Source organism: Manduca sexta, chromosome 23, assembly GCF_014839805.1.
Source record: "Manduca sexta isolate Smith_Timp_Sample1 chromosome 23, JHU_Msex_v1.0, whole genome shotgun sequence".
Classification (NCBI taxonomy): Eukaryota; Metazoa; Arthropoda; class Insecta; order Lepidoptera; family Sphingidae; genus Manduca; species Manduca sexta.
Window position 1 is genome coordinate 1272621 of NC_051137.1, and position 19394 is coordinate 1292014.

At 37.7% G+C, this 19394-nt stretch overlaps 1 pseudogene; it reads right to left on the bottom strand.

The window, feature by feature from the left end:
* Positions 1 to 1197: 1197 nt before the first annotated feature.
* LOC119188468 lies at positions 1198 to 17497 on the bottom strand (annotated as a pseudogene).
* Between the last annotated feature and the right edge of the window lie 1897 nt (positions 17498 to 19394).

Consider the following 19394-nt stretch of genomic DNA (forward strand, 5'->3'; position numbering starts at 1 on the left):
GACAGGAAGCATATTATGTACAAGACTAAATAAATAAATTCGAATATCCTTGTATTTTCGCCTACTTTGACTAGATATGTTTATATTGTGCATATATTACGTACACGGGCTTTGCGGACAACATCGTTTAGAAAATAAATATTCTCTATGAATCGGTATTGTGAACTATTGCGTTTTGAAGGCATTCAGATTTTACATTACATTCTATTTCGTATTGTCTTTGTCGGTCGATGGTCGAGAGTGCCGGTACATACTATGATTACAGTTACAAACAAAATAGAGTACGATATAGATTAAAAATAACGGAAAGAGCGCCAAAATTACCATTTTGGACTAAGTATTTGAAGACCATACGCATGATTTAATATAAAAATATGTACAGATAATATAAACGTGAAGCATTGTTCAATACAATTGGCTTTGTCGACAATCATTAGGTCATATACAATAATCAAAAGAACCTAACGTTAGGAATTTATTGTCCGAACTGTACATATTAAGTACCAATTTAAAAATAAATTTAATAATTTTCAAGTGATTTTTAATATCTCGTCGGCATATTAAATATCCACGTAAAGATATACACTTGTAAAATCACAATTCATATCAATAGTTTTGGCTTAATTTCATAAGAAATGAAATAAAGTAACATTAAACGGTGGTACACACGAGATACAGTAGAAGCAACAATGGAAGTTACGCACGGAAGTGATCACAACGGAGCAGTCACTAGCACTTCGTATCCTATCAATGGCACCAATCATCACATGTCATAATGCGCTTATTGTAATATAATATACCTTAACGTTATCAGTCTATATCTACTATAAAAATAATTGTCAGTCGTTTCGTTCCATCCGTACGCGTGCGCGTTGCGTAAATGCGTGGAGATCAGCGCGAGCCGTTCACAGCCGAGTTCAGTTGCCCCCGCAGCTCCACTTGAGCGTCTTCATGTTCTCCCACTGGCGGCGGTGCTTGATGCGCATGTGGTTGCGCACCGAGTTGGGTGCGCGAAGTGGCGCGCGCACGACGCCACCGGGCACACCGGGCTGTCGCGCGGGTAGTGCGCCGCCAGGTGCGCGCGCGCGCCGCCCGGCGAGCGCAGCCGCAGCGAGCACAGCGGGCACTGCAGCCGCGCCCCGCCCGCCCCGCACGCCCCCACCCCTCCGCCCTCTACACCCGCCGCCCCCGCCGCGTGTGCCAACGCGCACCGCGCCGCTTCTGCAACGCAGACACTCCAGGTTACAATGTGGCGAGCGTTGGCACACCCGGCGGACTGCACGCGCCCCGACCGCCCCACCCGTGCCCCCGCGTCTCTGACTCTCCCCGATAAACTTTCCAAAAATATGTGAATGCGATATTGACGTGACTGCGGCGAGCGTGGCGGCGCTTTACCACCAGGCGCCGGGCGGCGGATGCGACGGTTGCGGTGGGTGTGGGTGCGCAGGCGCATGGGGTGCGGGAGGCGCGGGTGCGGCCGCTCGTCGCGTCGTCTCTAAGAGTTCTGCCGCTGGCGGATGCCGTGCGCTTGCAGCTGGTGGTTGATGAGGTAGTGCTTGGTTTTGCACTTCTTGCCGCAGTGCTGGCAGGGGAACCACTGGTCGCGGTCGGTCTGCGAGTGCACATTGAGCATATGCTGGCGCAGGTTGGAGGTGGAGGAGTAGACGCGGCCGCAGAGGGGGCACTGCGGCCGGTAGCCCAACGCCGCCCCGCCCGCCAGCGCCGCCCCTGTAACGCAGAGGCGGCGGTTAGACACACTAGGGCACACATCCGAACATTAAGCGCTACTGTGAGTGTAGAGGTCGGCGGGCAGGGCGGGGGCGGGGGGGTCGCGCCTCCTCTGCTTGACGCCGTGGATGGAGTTCATGTGTATCTGCATGTACTGGCGCGTCTTGAACGCCTTGCCGCAGACGGGGCAGGAGTGCGCCAGGTGGTGAGCCGCGTGCACGTTGAGGATGTGCTGCTTGAGGTTGCTATTGTTGGAGTAGCGCTTGCCGCAGGTGGGACAGGCGGGCCTGGCGGCGGGCTCACCGGGGCCGTGGTGGCGCTCCTCGGGCTTGTGCGCGGAGGCGTGTCCCGCCGCCTCCCCCGCCGCCCGGCCAGGTCGCTCCTGGGGCAGACGGACGTCTCGTTCAGTGCGAGCTCGCGCCATTATCGATCGCGGATCACTTCGCCGGCGTAACTTCCGTTCACTATGCTCTAGCGTCTATCGCGCGGACTGTACCTATCTGCCACGTTCAACCAAGCGCTTTGGTGTTAATTGTTAATGTTATGACTCCGGCGGGTACATGACTCAATAATGTGTTATAAATGACAAGTGACTTTATTGTTCTTCCATCATTAGGGAGATAGATTACAAATGGGTCTGATCGATATTAATTGCACTAGGTAACGTGCGTCGGTGATTATTGAGTCGTGTAACAGAAGTTAGTGCGTTATTATAAAAACACTTACCGTAATTGTCCGGGATCCCTGATGGTCCAGGTAGTCCGGGGAATCCTACAAATGAAATACAGGGGTCAATTTTATTACCAAAAAACTATACGAACAGTAAAGTAGTCTGATGAAATATTTCGGGGATTGTGTAACGGGGATTTTTTATTTTTTAATGACTCACTGAGTCATGGCTCTTGACGGGTGTATATCTTGGGGTTTTTATACTCGCAATTCAAAAAAACAATGTATGAAATCAAAAAATATGAGGAAAAATACATGAATATCTTGATAGGGCATCAATTAATTTCAAACATAAGTACCTAAAAATAAGGAAAATCTAATAAGAACATAATTTTATCTCAAGTTTTATGTGACAAAATAAGCGAGATATGATTCAGAGTCCATTTTTTTTCTCATTTTGAATAAATGTTACTAGCCTTGTTGGATCATAATGAAATCGAATATTGTAACCATGAAAGGTCGTACGAAGCTTTACCTTATATTTTGAATTATGAAATTATACCAATAAGTTAAAATAAGTATACAATAATGTAGGACCTGAAATAGAACTATTTTACAGATTTTTATTGCGGTTATTTATTTTATTATTTCTCTTGACGTTTCGAAGATTGCAGCCTTCATGGTCCCCTCCGTGACTGTCTTAAAGTTTTCAGTATAAATCGAAGTCTAAAGTGCTTAAGTACACCTATTTTCTAACTTCCCACCTTTCTACGTACTCCAAATCTTACTCTCTCGTTACCTTGCAAGTTGAGTAGTCCAGGGAAGTTGTGGGGCAGCGCGCCGTTGGTGTTGGCCACTGTGGCGGGGTCGTCGTAGTCCAAGGGTTCTTGCTTCGCGCGAGTTTCTCCCTCCGTGTCGCTTGCTCCGGCGTCTGATGATGACCTCGCCGTCGCCAGACTGGGAAGAAGAGGGTTGGGTTATGCATTGCTCTTATGTAACGCCATGATGATGAAGTACCATGGTATCCTAGCTGGTGATGGAGTATTGGTAATTTTATCAAATTAAATGATGACTAGGTGTCATATTATTATGTTCAAAATACACACTATTGTCTGTCCGTCATTTAGCTTGATAACTTAGGTAAGCCGTTTGTTCAACCAGTGACAAGACGAAATTCTATCTAGCGTGCCATCTTACCAAGTTGTTGGACCCTGAGAGATGCGGGTTCTGCGCGTTGTCGAGCGCTTGGCTGAAGAGCGCGAGCTCGTGTCCGTTGGTGCCGAGCGTCTCGGGGCTCGCGCCCTGCGCCGCCAGCAACTGCTCCGTCCTACACCAATAATTGTAATGACAGCTATAAGTATGGATGACAAAAAATGCGTGACCCACTTTGGAAATAAGTAGGATTGTTTACCTCAATTTCTTTAGAAATATATATTTTTATTTAGTTTTCAATGTCACAATATCTTTAATTCAAAGTTAAATGAAAATCTGGCAAAATATTCAAATATATGCTGATAGTTTAGGATATTACAAACAATAGACAAATCATAGAATCCTGCTTTATAAATTTAAGATCTGTAATATGTATGTATGTTTCATCTAATTCTGGCCCAAACCGATGGCTCGACGTGATCAAGGATCGTCGCTACTCACCTCGTCTTCATCTGCGCCTGGTAGAGGTCGCTCGAGCGTGCTCGTTTGGGCGGTGGCGTAGTGTTGGCGCTATCGTCAGGCCGCCGCAGCCGTCGACCCTCGCGCTGCTGCGAGTCGCGCCCCTCCCGCGACGCGCCGCTGCCCGTCTCCGTCCACGACGACGACGACTGTTGTGAATTCGTTAAATTCAGCAATTTTTGTATCGCACCCGGTACAAAATCCTTCATGAAACAAAATTGTATATGTACTTTTGCGATTTTAACGTTAGTTTTAGCTTCGCCAAGAGTTAGTAGAACACATAAAGTTAAAGCTGTTAGTGGCTTTGAGTATTGTATTACATGGTGGGCGCCATTAGTGATAATGGCGCCCAAACGTGGTTCTTGATTTTCAATTTGTGATTAAATTTGCTCTATTTTCATTTAGTATTTAAAATTTGTTTTATTTTATTACATCATATTACACTCAAAATTTTATTTTATTTTATTTACTCACTGGAGAAGCTTTAGGTTCGAGGGAGGAGACAGGCGCCGGTGCTGGTACATCTGTCAGCCCCCTAACTTGCAGCAGTTGTGCTGCTCGCAGGAACTCTTTGAGTTGCTCCTGGCCGATGTGAACTTCGCCTTGATACATGAATCTAGATAAACAACAATGAGACTTTGATGAATAGAAATAAGTTAAAAATGTGTTCCAAATTTAAGACTATGTTTATAAAATATATATCATCGTATTTAAAATTTAAATTTCTGTTACATACATCAAATCTAAATTATTTTATTGCTCATTTAGTCAAACAGCTCTTATTACAAGACAGATAAACGTTTGAAACAATCTATTTATATTTTACCTATACACATATTTGCTAATAAGAAATTAATATTCAGTGTATAAATAACACATAGATGTATTTACTTATGTTTTAATTTATTCAAAAAAATATTTTAACCTCTAGCCCCCTTATTCATAGACGTTTTTTTATCTAAGGACGGAATAAAGCTGTGATAACAAGTCTGTTTCTCAGTGCTAGCGGCATAGCAACCTTCGCAGTGCCTAGCCATAGGGCCGTTGTTATTGGCTAATATTGTTGTATCTCAATGTAGATAAAAAAACGTCTATGAATAAGGGGGTAGGTCTAGTTTTGTTTCAGATAATTTATAAATAACTTAACAACACACAAAATTTAAACTTAACACAACCGAATGTTACAAACCTAATGATTAAGTTTTAAATGTAAATAATATTTGGATGTCAAAAAGTAAAAATAACGGTTAAAATTTTGATAGATTGGATGTGCATAATTAGATTTTTACTTTGGAATAGGACTTTCCCAAGAACCTACGGAGATCCGAACGAAACCTATTGAACAATAAATCAAACGAACTAGTTCCAGTATTACTCAAACCGACCATGACATACAGTTGGACTGGTTTCATTGCAGGTTAAGTGTATAACTTCCGAAATAAGCCAATTGTCCTTGCAAAACGGGCGTGTGATCTAGACCATAAAAGTTCATTACTCATCTATATAATGAATAAGTTATGACTAACATATTTTCCCACGACTTCTGCCATTTGCATATTTGTAGATTTGCGAAGTGTTGGCCTTGATTGAATTAGTTAATTCGTTTCTACAAATTATGGAAATTGTTGCGTGTCTGGGACGATTTGAGAAATAAGTTTATATGGTTGGTTAGTAAGATCCTCTTTGTAGCAGCGGTAGGTAAGACAAGTGAATCGGGAGGTCAGACTGCATTCGAAACTAGATTTATGTAATTCGCAAATATTTGGTATTTATTGTCCTCGCCGCGTTGGAAGGAAACAAGGTCGTAATTCATAACTAGACATCGGATTATATAAAAAGCAAATGCATAAAACACTGTTTTGTAACATTATTGCATAGTTTAGTGGTTTTTATGTATGTTAGATGTATTATATATGTCGAAAGCGTAATGATTTAACAAAGTAACGCTCGTTATATGATATCTTTTTCCGTGCATATTTGCATGCGTATTGTGGCATTTTGATAGTGCATATAACCCAATGTCTATTAATAAGTCACAAATTGCATAATTTATTATAAACTATATAGAATAATTCTACGGTTTCTTTAGTCTTACAATCAGTATTATAGTTATAGGGTATGCCGAGCTCACCTGAGAAGGCTCTCCATATCTTTGTCGTGCACATCCCGCAGGATGACGATGGGATGCTGGCATGGGTTGGCTTTAAGCAGCCGCCGGAAGTAAGGGCTGCACGCTGACAACACCACCTATGTAGAGATGAGGATTAATAGCAAAAAGATAAATTATAGACCGATATCACCAATATTTTTGATAATTTGAACTTGATGGCCGCGGTTTACCATATAATACTGAGAATAGCTAGCTGTCTGAAATACGAAGCCCAGATCAGAAATGAACGGATTTTGAATGTATGTCCATTACTTACTATCCAGTTAACTAGAAACATGTTAACGCCACCCTATTAGAATATTTTAAGTAATTTACCTTATGTGCGTTGAATGTGGCGCCTGCGCACGCTAGGGTGACGTCGACGAAGTCCTCCTCATCCCTCAGCCGGCGGAAAGAAGACACCATGGCGGAATGGAAGTCGTTCCAGCGCAGCGAGTACTGTTGCTCGCCGCCGGCCGCGGCGCCCCCTGGACACAGTACTGCGGTACTTATTCATTTGCATTTCAACTTTGCATTATGACTAACTTTATGAGGCCAGGTTAGTACATAAAATCTGGTCTAAGCGAGAATTCTAAAATCCGGAAGCCCAGATCCTCAAATAGGGAAAAAAGGTTCTCTATAAGTACATTATTCTTTCCCTTCAAGGGCAACACATTGTCCATACTTTGATTTCGCGTTCATGTTCATGGCAGAGGCTTTTTAACTTCAGGTGATATAAATGATCCTTTGCCGGATTATGCAACAAAAATTATACTAGAATTCATTTTTATCTGATACATATACCTAATGGAAACTATTTTGGAAGTAATCTGATACAAATAAATAATCAGGTGCTATTGTTTATAAGCAAAGTCTGTTTACGTAGAAATGAAAGGCGTATTAATAAAAGAAAGAATAAGCAATCGTTGTTTTTTCAAATGTATTTGAATGACGGCATGCGTCAGAGCATGTTGCGAATGTATGTGCATTGTAGGTAATGCGCATGAGTCAGAACATTCAAGATGAACGGAAAGTTCAGGATTAAGAATGTAATATTATATCATCGAAATAATTTACTCCAAAATGTTTATATTGTTAAAATTATTTAGCAGCTTTCTTATCTCAATAGCAGGATAAATTATGCGCTCTGCTGACGTGGGTACGAAAGAAAGTTTCGATTTAATATTTGTTTATAGTGACATCTATACGTACGCTAACTCAACTTTACAATTTCATTAATTTGTCATAGATGGCAGTCGTTTATTATTAAGTATTAACTTGCCTATGAAATATACTCACAATAAAAATAAATGATTTCATGAATAATAAAAATATTATTTACATTTATGTTTATTAATAGTAATTTGGCATTAACTATTTTCCTTTGTATCACTAAAATTAATTAGCCAGTAAAGATTTAAAGAATACTTAACAAAAAAACATAGAATAAATTATACGACACGTTATAAACTCAAACAAAATGGCACGTCTTTCTCACCATCTCATTAAACTACGTCAAATGTAAATTAAAATACATTAAATCACTTGAAAATGCGAATGTATGTAACATACGTTCTACATCAATAAAAAGATTCCTCGCCAAAACAAGTATGAACATTAAAATAGATGAGCACTACGATCGGCACAATCGTAGATTATAATTTAGCATAAATGTCAAGGTGGCTGCATTATTGGTGAACACGATTCTAGGTTTTAGTTTTTTAAACAGACCTTTGAAATCTAAGGCAACCGTGTAGATCCAGGAAGCATTAATTTAATTTAGTAGTGATTACAATTGGGTAATAGATTTGCTGGTGGTAGAATATATATTATATCCACGCCGATAGCGACCACCGTACACAAGGTGTTAAATCCCGCCATAGTGGCCCACGTAGTGTGCAGCGTTTGGGGATCAGCCTGTGTTTATCTTTTTCCAACAGGTCGGCATAATTGTGTCGACTATTGAGGGATTCGCATAATAGATCTATAATGAAATATATTATGTATGTAAATGAATATGAAGTGTTGCCGACAACGTAAATGCATCTGGAATTTCTTGTGCAATATATTGCTGCGAGAACTTGCTGGTGTAATTTTAGCTTTAGAATGGGATCAGTTAACATAATGTAGCCAGTGTAACTGCTGAACATAATAAGACTTAACATCTCATGTCTCAGGATGGCGAGCGCAGTGGAATACCAAACAATACTTTGTAATTCAAGGTGTTGGATGGTGTTTCTACTGTTTATGGGCGGTCGTGTCGCTTACCATCAGGCGAACGGCAAGCTCGTCTCGTCATTCAAAGCAATAAAAATACATTAACTTATACTGGTTAGCTGGCCTATACTATAAAAAATTGCTGTGACATTGATAGGTATCTACAACGAAGAAGAGATTAAGGTAAATTAATTTGTTATTCTTCGATATTTGATAAAACCATTGATAAAATATGCTATTTGTTTATGAAACGAGTTTTTTTGAATGATGAGGTATTCGGTACTCAGGTTAGTCGAGAGATAATTTTATCTACACTAATATTTTAAAGAGATAATGTATATTAATATTATAGAAGTTAATGATGAATTTGTTTCCGCGTTTCCATAAAATATTTTTAATAGAAATGAAATTGCATAGACAATATTAGAGTAAAATAATCAGTCCGCCCTGTTTCCATGAAGGCTGCAGTCTTCGAAATGTCGGGAGAATATTATAGTATAAACCGCAATAAAATCTGCAAAATAGTTTTATTTTAATAAAATAATCCATTTTATTTTTATAAGATTTGATAACTTCTTTCCTGGAAAGATTTTCACGTGGGTCGAGTCTTAAAGGTCACAGGAACTGGCTGGATGTAGGTCGCTTCTAAGAGGTCGGTCTGGATATTTTTAGGAGAGGCCTGTGTCCAGCATTGGACTTCCAAAAGGTGAATATTATGATGATCATGGGCAGTAAACAAGTTACTTTCCATACGTCTATATCATTATATAAAAAAAAAATCTACGCAATTGTCTAGAATTAGGTACTAATAAGATTCTATTATTTTTATCACTGATAGGAAGATTCACTTAAGAAGTAGCTGACATTATATATTTTATAGCAAGCTTACTATTGTAAATGTTTTACGTTTGTCACTTTCTGTGGTGCAACGAGTAAGTTCTGTAAACAGAGGTCGCGCCGAAGAATTCAATGTCTGCTCCGACACAAACATTTGTTTGTTCCGCAAATATTTATTAAGGGTCTGGTTGTTGTTTTAAAGAGCCTTGGGGGTGATACCTCGATTTACGCCTTAACATGCAGTCAGGACTTTGCATTGATTAATATCTATCACTATATTTGTAATATTTATATATATTATTAAAGGCTATGTTTATTATGCTGAAGGAATCGAATCTGTAATTGTATTGTATTTAAACACCTTTTCACGCAAATTGACGCATTTATAGTCGAATCGGAAATCTGACGGCCGAAATATATTTTAAATTTAAGTGTATTGGAGGACATAGACCTGTGGATAAGATGGTTTGCACACTGGCGAATTAACGCGCGAATATTGTGGGTAGAAATATAATTTGTTGTTACGTGTATGTGCTGAGGATGTTTATCTGTTGTAGAAGAAAGATTTAATGTAGAAAAGGATGGTTTTAGTAAATAATAGTACCCTATTTTGTCACAATTACATGAATTGAGCAAAGATTTGTGAAATGTTTTTTGGCTTCTTCCTCCTTTAAACGTTTACACGAATTAGTTTAAAACAGAAATCAAAAACAAACAACGCGTGGCGCCTATATTTTATGTAACAAATACTACATTAAATTCTCTTTAGTTTCAAAAAAGATACATTATTACTTTTATCACAAAACTATATTGAATATTGTATTCCACTGAGTATCCGATGTCCAGTATGGAGAGTATCGTTTTTAATGCAGCAAATAAATAAACGGTTTATTTTTAAAAGCATTATTTGTTAATCAGTTGAAATATACTATTTTGTAATTTATTATAATTGAAAAATGGTAGTTAACTTAAATATGCAATTATTAAGAAATCAAATGATTTTTTAAAAGATATTTCGTGTTCATTAGTGTTGTTATAAAGTAAATTAAAGTCTGTCACATTTGAAATCATTACGAAAATATAAAATAAATCCTCAACATAATGATTGTACTTTCCTGTGTATTCATTATTAAAATTTGATCTTAATTTTTATTCAGATATTTGTAAACGACTTGTACCGAGTAATTTGCATTGAAAACGATAGAGCCAATTTTAGGAAACAGTTATTATTAAAAATATATGCAAATATTGTTTTCTTGATAGACATATTTCTTGTCGGATATCTGAGCATATTAGCACATTTTTGCATTAAATATGAACATTCCTAGACTTTTTTGATAGACGCGCGTCTGACCCGCCAGTGTGTAATCCACTTTACCCATGCAAATACACCCGCGTTAATGGTAAATACCATAAATAATGCATATCCGTGTCTCTGGCCGATGTTGATTTCAAATAATATTCGTACCGTTGTTTCTGAGACGCTTGCGTGACCGCCGCGCGGCCGTGCGCGAAATCTCAATACCGGCTACCGTTTTTACACGCTTTGTTAAAATATTTATTGATATACACGATAAAATATTTAAATATACGTTGCGTACAATGTTATTAAGGGTCGTGTTCGCTTCATGGATACAGAAAATGCTGTTAAATTACTGGTGGTAGGTCTCTCATATGTGAGTCCGTCTGGGTATCACCGCAATGTTTATTTCTGCTGTCAAGCAGCAGTGTGTAGTCACTGTTGTGTTCCGGTTAGAAGAACATTGTAGCCAGTGTAACTGCTGAACATAATAAGACTTAATATCTCATGTCGCAGGATGGCGAGTGCAATGGAATACCGAACAATACTTTGTAATTCTAAGCGTTGGATGGTGTTTCTTCTGTTTATGGGCGGTTGTATCGCTTACCATCAGGCTAACAGCTAGCTCGTCTCGTCATTTAAAGCAATAAAAAAAGGTATTTTAATCGAGGTAATTTTATAGAAATCTAGTTACTGGAAAACAAAGAGAAACGGAATATTTGAATACATATATCATCCCTTCGTTGTGATAGAATTGCGGTATAAGATTTATATAAGTTCCAAAGATTTTCAATCCATAGTGATCGATATTTTTTAGGTAGTCTCTGATTAAGAAATGCATTGTTTTTGTTACATTGATTAAATAATAAATAGATTGTGGTTGGTTGTCGTTTACAAATATCTGAATAAAAATTAAGATCAAATTTTAATGAATACACAGGAAAAAACGATCATTATGTTGAGAATTTATTTTATATTTTCGTAATGATTTCAAATGTGACAGTCTTTAAATAATAAATAATAAAAAGATTCTGGTATGAGTGTCTAGTATTTTTTCTTTATTTAAAATATAATAAACCATCTGAAGTTTATTTCAGTGCAGAAAAAATCACTCAAGTTTAAAGGCGATTTGAAGTTTTTAATTTGTGTATGTACTTTTGTAGTTGTCTGTACATGTCAAAGCAAAGGTAAGCCGATAAGAACTATATAAAGGAATCCGTAATTAATACTGTATTATATTTAAAGTGATCACGTTCAATCTGCGTCACCACCGCTAATAGATTCTTGATAATTATTTAATTTGTAATAAGCATCCTCTCCAATAGTGTTAATTGTATCATTTCAACTGTTATCTTTATGAAACTTATAGTAATTAATAACTTCCGTTAAATCAGTTAATTGCACATAAAATTTCTCTTATTAATGATAACTGTTTTGGGGTTTTTATTCTATATCTTTATGGTTGATTAGTAATTAGAACAATTATAATAAGTTATTTATACGTTACTTTTTTATTGGGGCAAAGTGACCCCACTGTGTCTGATGGTAAGTGGAATGGGGTCCAATAAAATGTCGACTGACGAGAGATGATTACTCCTCGACAGTCGACGCAATTATGCCGGCCTGTTGGAACCGGATGTACACCGATAGCGGAATGCGACACACTTCGTGGGCCACTATGGCGGGTTTTGACACCTTGTGTACGGTGGTCGCTATCCGAGCGGATATAAAATATATCCTACCGCCAGCTAATTATATTTAAAGTGTGTTTTTTGTTTACTATATTTTAATGGATTTTATGGCTTCTAATAATTGTTGAAAATTTTTATTTTTAGTTTGTGTATAAAATGCTTTATTTAAACTAATGTTAAAATCATTTCACGAAGGCGATGTTTCCATTGGCTTTCTAAATTGATTTTGTATAAATTATGGCTTATGATATTTAATATTTATGTTTCTAATAGTTGACTACTAGCTTCAATTGGTTACGGGTGATTAGATACGTTCTGACGAGTCATTGCTTCATTAATTGTCTGGTTCGTCTCAATTTGCAAAGAATGCATTAATAAGACGTATCAATAATCCTTCGAATTATTTCTTATTAAGGACTAAGTTGTTTAAATTCATTAATGTTTTTATTCGTATTATGACATGTTTTGTTTGAAATTAATGGAAGATATTTTAAAAATATTTTCAAAATAATTGTTGTTTGTAGCCGGTGTAACTACCGGACATAATAAGACTTATCTTATATCTCAGGATGGCGAGCATAGTGGAATAACAAACAATACTTTGTAATTCAACGGGTTGGATGGTGTTTCTACTGTTTATGGGCGGTCGTATCGCTTACCATCAGGCGAACGGCCAGCTCGTCTCGTCATTAAAAGCAATAAAAATATAAAAAACTGTTCCGGTCATTTCAAAAATAACCATAAACATTGTCATAACAACCCCAACAATGTCACCCTATGTGAAGTTAATAAACTACCCCAGCCTACCCTTCGGTCCTCGTTGACAAATGCTCTGTAGACGCTTTATGATACGTAGTGGATGCACATCATCCCCCGTCTCCCCTGGCGATCGATTTGCGCATTTTTTAAGGGGCATTAGTTGTGCGACACTTTTAAATTTAGGGAAGGAAAACTCAAAAATTCACCAATTTTCAATTACCTTTAAATTCTGTTATATTTGATAGAATTGATAGGTAGGAAGAATTGTTTGGAAGGTATAAGTATTTGATTAATATGTAGAGCCTATATAACGATTTTGCGACGCATTTTACACACAGATGCGCAACAATGCGCAGTAAATGCAAAGCAGTCGAGATCCTTATAATTTCAAAAACAAATGCGTATATCATAAATGCGCGTCATATACTCCGTTAAAAACTTCGTGTTTCGATCATTTTGTTTTTCTCAATAGAAATATGATTTTCTTATACAAAATGTAGGTAGAAATTGAGGTATGTATGAATGTAGGTAGAACTTTAAATTTTCGTACGATCAGCACCTCAGCGCAGGGAAAATGAAGGCTGCAGTCTTCGAAACTTCGGGTGAAAATCAACATATAAAAACCGCGATATAATCCGATTCTCAACGGCACACACCTCTGAATTTTCTAAAATTATGTGTGTATTCTTTGTGAATAATCACTTGCTTTAACGGTGGGGGTGAACACTGTGAGGAACCTGCATGACTGAGAAGGAATTTTGAGAGTGTGTGAAGTCTACCAACAAGCACTAGACCAGCGTGGTGGACTAAGGCTTAATCTCTTAGTAGTAGAGGAGGCCCACAGTGGGACAGTATGTAATACAGGGCTGATATTATTATATTTTGCCACTAACAACTATAGATATTAAAGCTATTATCTTTTTAACTCGACACACTTCAATCCACCTAAAACTGCTACATTCATACCTTGTACCTACGCCAGCGTAATTCTGAACGTTTTTGAACTGTTATTTACACCTTACAGTTGGACTTTTTTACCTCTAACCTCCATAGTCTATGCTATGTGCATATATTTGTTTTTAAAAATCTGCCTGCTAAAATCTGAGATAGGTCACTGCGGCATCATAGTAATGCATCGTGTGTGTTTAATACATTTGTTAAAATGAAATATGGTATTACTTTAGAAATATTGGTTTTATTAAATGTAAATATTAGGTTTTGCTCGCAGTTCCCACGTGCTGTCTTGTAAAATGTTTAACGTAATAAAAGTACAATGACAGTTCAAATACTGTGGTTATTTATCCTTTTTAATTTTTCAATTTCTATCATATTGTTTTTTTTTAGTTTAGTAATATTCTTTATATATCTGCACTTATACATATAATCAAAGTAATGTGGGATTTAATATTAATATTTACGTAATCAGCAGTAACTTAGAATACGCTTATCATATTAATGCAAAATTAGAAATCAATACATTTTGAATTCCCTTATTAAGTAAGGCTTGAAATAAATACAGGAATCATGAATCAAATACCGGGTACTTTATCGATTTCGTGATTACTACCGTCTCATTGGGAGTTTTCATATTTCATCTATTATACATAAATATTGTTTTCATAATAAACACGAAACATCCATTTTAAAGCGAGGTAGAGCACAAAAGCTTTTGTCATTATGATATAGACAAAAAACGTAAATAACACCGCAAATTTTCACAAAGTGCATTACAGACGAAAAAAAAACACCGCAAAAAAATAAAAAGCCGTCTAATCTCGAGTAAACGATGGCAACATCATTAAACAGCGCGATCCACCCTCGCCTCCTGGGGGATCCTGGGGGACCGCAGGGATAGGGCGGGGGTGGGGTACGGCGGCGCCGCGGGAGGGGTGATATCAACGAACTTCTACGTACGTACGGCACGCGTATGTGCGTTCATAAAATGTTGGTAAACAACTCTTACTCACGTAGTACTGAGAACTCAAAATGTCACCTGTCTAGGGACGTGGTGTTGGAAATGCGACCTTTTTGCGTTCTAATGCAGTATTTTTTTTATACGTATAATACGTCGTTTTATCTACAAATAGTTTCAATAAATTCTTTCTAAAACTGGCCATCAATTACTAGTCGTTAATTAGAATTTCAAAAATCGAATGATAACATTTAACGTTCATAAATGTTAGCCGTTACTGCTATTAACGGCAAATGCGTTTCATTGTCTTGATATTAAGCTTCCCCAAATGACTGGTGACTTTTTATTTTTTAACAATAACATTGTTTTAAAAAAAGATTTTTAATATTAAAATTATATTATACCTTTTGTACTAATGTACTTGTTTTTTTTTGTAAACGCCGAGCAAATGTAGGGAGAGAGCGCGGCCAATCGCCATAATTTTAATTAGACTTTTTTGTAGCAATAATCGAATGATATATTGAAAATATTTTTTATTAATCCTATTCTTGATATTTAGTATATAAATACGTGAGGTTAATCGTTAATAAAATAAATTCAATAAAAACCTATTAGCGTTTATTGGATACGGCTGTGCAGGTCAACATTCCTTTGCCCTTTCGTAAAGATAAGTGTTCATTATATAGATTTATTTATGAGAGAAAGCGTCTTATTCAGTGTAGATTGTTACAGACGATAGCTTTAAGGAAATAATTAATGCTTCGAGATAAAAATCTTGTGAATTTATAAGATTATAAGATGTAATGGATTTCTTTAGCGAATATTTTCGATATAGCTAATTTTGTGCTTGCGTAAATATTCTAAAAGAAAATTATGTAAAATACGCAATAATTCTGAATTTAAATTGAGAGTTGATGTTAATAGCTCTATTTCATTGAATAAAATTAAATTTTAAAATATTGTAAACAACGACTTTGTAAAACAAATCGGACAGAAGTTTAACTTTGAATCATGCAAATAATATTCATCGGTGAAAACGGACTTTTAAAGCGGTTAAAGACCTTTCGTGGTACTGTAGAGTTTACAGTCTCTAGAGTTATAAAAGTGTTGCTTGCTATTAAAATAAATGTAATTTTTCAAAGATTAAACGATTAGCATTTATAAATTTGATTATTTTTCGCATTAACTTTTCGCTTCATCGCATTTTAATGTAAATATTTTATACACAAGGAGCACGTAGTAGGTATTAGAATTTAATTAAAATCGCAAAACAAATCCATTTGTTTTGATGAGACTCACCTGTCTCGGTCGCCATGGCCGGGTGTTCCGAGGGCGGCACGGCTGTTTCGGGGCGTGCGCGCGCGCTAAACGTGTCCAATCCTGCGCATTCCACACGAGCTCCCAACGTCGCCGCCACTTTTAACGCCTTGTCACTTCTCTTTACAACAACAACAAATGATCTGTGAGCGCCGACCGCGTTCCGAATTCACAATTCGAATTCAGAATCTCATTCGAATTTAAACTTTTTTATTTTTTTATTTTAAATGTTTAAAGCTTCGTATTGTGTTGAGTATTGCGTTTTTGGATGTGTTGCGTTCTGAAAGGAGGTTTTGTTTACGTTAGAATTTGTAAATGCAAAATAAATTGCGCAGGGATTTGGATCGAGCGGTGACATCACATTTCATTTAAATTGCACGGTTTTTGAACGCAACGAAGGGGGCGGCCGGATTTGGTTTTAATTTTTAATGCTTAAATTAGAATTTTAAAATTCAAATTTGTATTTCGTATTCATTGTCCGATGTTTAAAAATACTTAAAACGAAAAATATTAGGTTAATTGAATTTTAAGTAAATGTAACGACAATTAAATTAAGTACCCGAAAACGTGAGTAATTTAAGGTTAATTAACTAATCAATTATAAATAAATAATTACATGTACTTACAGCAATTAATAAATAATAACTAAACGATAATAGCACAATAAAATCGATGACCGTTACAAATAAAATAATAAAATGTGACGTAGATGCAACCACGTGACGTAATGCGAAATTAAAACTCGATCAACACTGATGGCCTGTAACCAGTGTACTGTGTATGTAACGCACACGGTGACACGAGCACGGAACACTGCAACGCGATGGGGTCCGGTAATTATCGGGTGTCCGGTGGAGAGTGGAGTGGAGACCCGTCAGCGAGATCGCGCCGAGGCAATAGAAGGGCCGGTGCAACGATCGATGGCGCGCCCTGCACCGCCACAATAAGGGAGGCGCGGGCAGATAGAAATCAATACGATGTCCATCATCGCATGCACCCGCCCCCCGACCCGCACCGCCTGCGCCATGCACCCGTCGGGAAATGCATTTTCCGCGACGCCGCCGCCCCCCGCGCCCTCACCTTCCGTACACGTTAAACCGGTAATGTTACGCGAAAATTTGTCGGGTCAATTTTTTATGTGATGTCCGGTGTCGGATGCACCGCTCGGTCCGTCTGCGTCCGGTATTACCTGACGCACGCGTGCGTTCGAATGCGCGTCACGCGGGCGACTGTCGCGCGCCCCGCCAGTCGGGCCGAGAATAAACAGCGTGGGGCGCGCGGCGGGGCGGCGCGGGCGGCGGGGCGGTGCAGCGCTGCACGCCCACAGCGGCCGCCCACGGCACCGGACGCGGCCCGCCGAGCATCGCCGACCGCTGCCGACCGCCGCCGAGCGCCCAGCGCCCAGCGTCGAACTCTCCCTGTGCTGTAACGTACGGGGCGAACATCTGACCGTAACGTATGGGGGTGAAACTTGCACTGTTACAGTGTCTGGCGGCTTCGTGTCTCCGGTGATTTATTTATTGAGACATCATTTTATATCTTGGAGTAGAGCCATTTTATAATTATTTTTTTGGTATTTATTTAAATGCTACAATAATTTAAAATTTATTTAATGAAGAAATGATTGTATGTATCACTTTTTTTTATCTGTTTTTTGCGGCATATTTTACATTTTACGCAAGATCGTTATGTATATTTGATTTTAATGAGATTTTAAATATTTAAAAACGTACAAAAACAATTTTATTGCCTGTAGTTATCAGTGACAGTCAAAAACAAGAATAAAATCAGGGAAACATCTTATACTAAACAGCTAACATTAGCGTTTAATAATTGTTTTCCTTAAATCTATTTTAGCAAAAAAATCATTAATATTATAATGCGTTTCACATTTATTTAAAAGCGGCAATAGCCTAGTTGGGGGTGGAACGGCCTGCCAAGACGAATGTCCGCAGGTTCAAATACCTAGGGCACACACCTCTGACTTCTAAAATCATGTGTGTATTCTTTGTGAATTTATTGTTCGCTTTAACGGTGAAGGAAAACATAGTGAGGAAACCTGCACATCTGAGAAGTTCTCTATAGGAATTTCAAAGGTGTGTGAAGTCTACCAATCCGCACAAGGTCAGCGTGGTGGACTAAGGCCTATTCCCTCTCAGTAGTAGAGGACGCCCGTGCCCAATAGTGGGACAATATATAATACAGGGCTGATATTATTATTATAATTTACAATTTGATATTATAATTTACAATTTGATTGCTTGAACCCCCAAATTTGTTTGACCTAAAAAATATCGTGTGGTTTGGAAACACGATTAACCTGTATGCGAGCAATATGGCGTAAAATTTATAACTGGAGTGTTTATAGAATTTACTAGAGTAAGTTTCAAGTGCATATCAATATTAAAGTACATTGCAAGTGCGATTAAAGTGATTATGCATTTATGCTTAGTGCTTACCGAATAGAATCTCTTCGTAAAAAATATCTTTCAATAGTCATTATGTCACTCCCATTTGCTATCTTGTCGGGTGTTAATATTTTTCATGTTACTATGGTTTTGGCTCAGTTTGACGATCGTCTACCTTCAATAAGTGATGTTTAGGTTTTTCTGTTCAGTATCAGCCCGGAGTCTAGAATTTGTGCCCGATATGGCGACAGGGTCGACCGTTTCACATGGGACGGAACACTTGGTAGAAGTGGGTGCCTTGGTTGCGCCTCTGCACACCCCTTCGAGGATTAATGCGTGATGTGTATTTTTTTTATCTACCGTCAAGCCCCTCAGAATTCTATAAGATCCAGTATCAACCAATCTTCTTAGAAAAAACTCCACAAACTAGTCAAATAAAGAAATGATTATAATTCATTAACATAAGTATAACGCTATCAAGAATATAAAAAAGAACATAATGTTTTGGATAATAAAAATTTAAATATTATCTTACATTTACTATGAAATCACGTTATTTAGAGCGTTTAGAAAATAAAAATCTACTTATAAAATAATTATGTTAATTCAACAAAATTGATTTCAAGATACTGTTGATTGTATTTTTATTATTTGTTTTAACATAGCCACTATTGTTTTTTATGCCAGTAGAGGCTACTGGGCTTGTAATATATAATAATAATGATAATATCAGCCC